Genomic DNA, 4,500 nt, shown 5'->3' with positions numbered 1-4,500 from the left:
TCTGATGAACCTAAAGGCAGGACAGGAATAAAGACGCAGAGAATGGAATTGAGGACGTGGGGAGGGGGAAGTGTAAGCCTGGACAAAGTGAGAGAGTAGCATTGACATATATACACTACTAAATGTAAAATAGATAGCTAGTGGGAAGCAGCTGCATCACATGGAGAGATCAGCTTTGTGACCACCTAGAGGGGTGGGATAGGGAGGGTGGGAGGGAGATGCAAGAGGGAGGGAATATGGGGATATATGTATACATATAGCTGATTCACTTTGTTATACAGCAGAAATTAACACAATATTATAAAGCAATTATACGCCAATAAAGATGTTAAAAAGAAAAAAAAAAAGAATCCATACTAGAGAAGAGCAGGGGGAATTTACAAGCAAGATTCAGATGGATTATTTTGAAACTCTGGAGTACAGATGAGTACTAGAAGAGTGTTCTAAAATGCAAATTCCAGGGATTTCACATGTTCAGATTTGATAGGTCTGGAGTGGGGCACAGCAATATATATCTAAACAAGGATTCAAGATGATTCAGATGCAGGTCATTCACAGCCCACAGTTTCTTTCAGAGGTGGAATAGACAAGTGTTTGATTAACTATGAAGGGTAATCAAGCCGGAGGAGAAGGGAGTCTGCTGCAGATGGTAATTGGAAGGCTGGGAAAGGGCCTTGATTGTAGGGAGAGCTGATGAATTCTGTTTAGATAATTCTTATTCACAGTTATGTTTGAACTTTCAGTGTGTAAATTTCAGTTAGTATTTTCTGTGTATATAAAGCTGTTGATAAAAAGATGTCCTGGAATGAAAACTATTAGGCACTTGTCCTTGATCAACAATACTGGAATTGCACTAGGAACTTACTGGCTTTGGCTGGTTTGGTGCAGAGTTTGACATGGGCTAGGGATGTGACTGTAATAATAAGCCATACTGAAGCTGTTGTGTTTTTCAAAATGTCCGGTTGGACATTCTTTTCTTGTCTAGAAATTATGACTATGAAAACTAATCTAGTGGTATCTGAAAAACTGAGATGAGGAGATTTTTGTTAGTATGACACATAGATTCTCACATTCTCTTAACATATCTTACAGTGGCCAAGATGTTAATAATGTTACTAATGAATTTTTACCCCATTAAGGCAATGGTACCTCATGGGGCAAATTATTTATTTTATGCTAAGCCTTCCTGTCAAATTATATAGTAGTCTCTTAATTTGCCACAATACTTTTAAGAAAGGCCCCCTACTCTGAGAAAATGCGATGTTGGTAGTTTTTCTTTTCTCTTTTATTTTCAGATCTGGACTGTCCCTTTCTGGAGCTCTGTGAATCGTGCTGGGCAACCAAGATATTTTGTGACATGATCACGCTTAACCTCTCACAGCTCCTTGCTACAATTTCAGTTATTTTGGTGAGGGAAGGAGAAGTTGTCTTCATAAGTTATTCAGTGTTTCTAAGTATCATTTTCTGAGGAAGGCCTTCACCTAAAGTATTTTCTCTCCATGATATTCTGGGTAGTTTCATGAAAGGTCATTTATATAGGTTTGCTTATAGAGAAAATGCTTTTTTACACAGCTTTTCTTTCTTGATGCTCACTCAGCCAAGATACCTGTCAGACCTAGTGAGGTTATGAGTTCATTTCTTTCATCTCAGTTTATGGTGACCCAGGTCAATGTATACATTTGTCTGGGAGTAAAGCAGGATTAAATGAAAATTTAGCCCCTTCCCCCAGTATTTATTACTTTGATAGACTTAGATTCAGTCAGAATCTACTTTTATATATATATTCCTATAAATGCATATAATTTTAATCCTTTGAGAATTTCTCCCTAATTCTGCTACATTTTGCTGTATGCAATCTATACCACTGTTATTTACCTTTCATAAAAGGAAAAAAAAATCACTAAAACCATAGTAATTCAAGTATTTAGAGCAGCTATTGATTATTCATAGAAGCTTTCCATTGCCTTTCCCCTCCTTTTTGTTAAGGAGCTTATTCTGTGCAGAAGATACTTTATTTTAGTGCAAGTATCAAGACCAAGGGGATAATAACTTAAAAGTTACAAGATCTGTTTACTTCTCTGTTACTTCTCTCTCTCTCTCTCTATTGTAAGATCTAGTGCTGCTTTTCTAGGATATCAGGAAGGTAAATCAGATTATTTTTTTTCTTATGCCATACATAAACTAAAATCCTTTCCCCACAAAATCCATGGATAATTATATAACTTGTATGAATCCACCGCTTTCAGTGGTTGATCTCTCTTTCTGACCATCTTTCAATTGACTGGAGAATGGGAAGGTTAACTTTAATTATGCATTCTGGAAGAAAGCAACCATCATAAAGTGTTCATATTGTTTCCTCTGCTGCTTTGTTCAGGTCCCATGGATAACTTTTGAGACAGATTAGGAGAGTTACTGAAGTCTCAAACAGGATCATAAAAATATTCATAATTATGACTTGACAGAAAATGCTGCCCTACTGAATTGTTATCTTAGGCAGGTTGGTTCCCCTTGGTGTCATCTAATGTTTATACACCTGGACAAGGGTGCATTTGGTTATGTCTCTAATATCTACTATGACATCCAGAGTGGTTGTTTACAACTTTAAAATAACACACACACACACACACACACACACACACACACACACACACAGAGCCCAGAAAAGCTGAAGGTAACGTAGCTATCAGAATAGATTATGATTTAATTTTCATTTTATATATGGGGGTATATTCTGTTTTTTTACCGGTAAGGAGAGGATGGGCAATAAATGTTTGTATTTGTATCTGAAATGAAAATGTACCTAATTCAGCAGCAGAAAGGCAATGTACCTAAGGGATATTGGGTTTGATATTCTTAATTAAGAAACCCACTAGAGTTATGTTTGGAAATTTGTTCCACTTCTCTGAGCTTTAGTTTCCCTCTTTCAAAACAAAAATGCTAGAACTATTTATCATTTGACTTTGTGAAAACTAATAAGGAAAAACTGTGATAGAGGAAAATAGGAATAAAATTAGGGAAATGACTGGAGCTTAGCACCAATATTTTACGAGTAGTTTCAATAAATACTGATCATACAGGAGATGTAATATATTCTAAAATAGTGTTTGAATACAGTGTATCAAAGTTTTGATACTTTTTTGGAAAATTATAGAAAAATCATTATTTACACATACTGTGATTGTTTAGATATTAATACTGTGATCTGAGATTTCTTTTGGTATAGTATTTTCCTGGTATATAGTTATTTTTCCCTAAGATTTACTTTTAATCATTTTTGTTCCCATAATTTTTTTAGCTTTAATTTTCACACTATAAAAGTCATCTATTACAAGTATACAATTCAGTGAATTCTAGTGAATTTATAAGTTCTGTAGCCATCACCACAATCCACTTTTAGAGCAATTTGATCAGTCCCAAAATTTCCCTCATGCAGGTGAACTCTGGTTCCATTGTTGTTCTGCTTTCTGTCTCTGTAAATTATCCTTTTATAAGCATTTCATATAAGTGGAATCAATATGTAGCCTTTATTCCTGGCTTTTTTCACTTAGCAAGATATCCTTGAGATTCACCCCTGTTGCTGCATGTATTAGTAGTGCATTTGTTTGTGCATGTATTAGTAGTGCATCTATTTGTTGCTGAATAAAATTTACCAGGTAAGCCACGTGGGCCTGGAGTTACTTTTTGGGGACTGTTTTCAAATTGAAATCAATTTTCTTAATACATGAAAAGTGAATTTCTTCCAAGTGAATATTTCCAGGTGAATATCTTCTTGGTCAGTCTCTACTCCAGCCTCAAGAAAACACTGATCAGCATTCTGTCATGATAGATTAGATTTGTCTTTTATAGCATTTAATAAAAATGGAATTATAATGTATGTATACTTTTGTACCTGGATTTTTTTTTCCTCTGCATAATGTTGTTGAATGTGTCCACAGTTTGCTTGATATGTTATATGCTTTTTATGTTATATGTTAATGTGTGGATATACTGCATTTTGTTTATCCATTCAACTCTTGATAGAAGTTTGAATTGTTGCTAGTTTTTGGTAAGTTTTGGTAATCCAAAAATGGGCAGAAGATCTAAATAGACATTTCTCCAAAGAAGATATAGATTGGCAACAAACACATGAAAATAGTAGTTATACATGTTAAAACCATATGAGTGTGAGTGTACAAGGCTAGGGCATTTTCCCAGGCTATCATAGCTCAGCCTAGTTAAAAAGCAAATGACATGACTCATTCATTTATTCTTTTATGCATCAATTTACTTAATAGATATTTACTGAGTAATAAGTTCAAGGTGCTGTGATAGGCCAGTGAATACACTGAAAAATGTGGGGAAAGGCCATGCTGCAAACCTCCACAAATATTTGGCTTATGTTTTCTATGCTTTTGTTGCTACAGATTTTCTGAATCAGAATATTTTTATGAGTCAGGTATATCTGAAAATGTGCCAATATGATCATTTTGAAAGCAAGTGATCTAAGAGACTGCTTTCTCT

The sequence above is a fragment of the Balaenoptera borealis genome (assembly GCF_965194805.1).
Source record: "Balaenoptera borealis genome assembly, chromosome: 3".
Classification (NCBI taxonomy): Eukaryota; Metazoa; Chordata; class Mammalia; order Artiodactyla; family Balaenopteridae; genus Balaenoptera; species Balaenoptera borealis.
Note: the sequence above shows the minus strand (reverse complement) of the source record.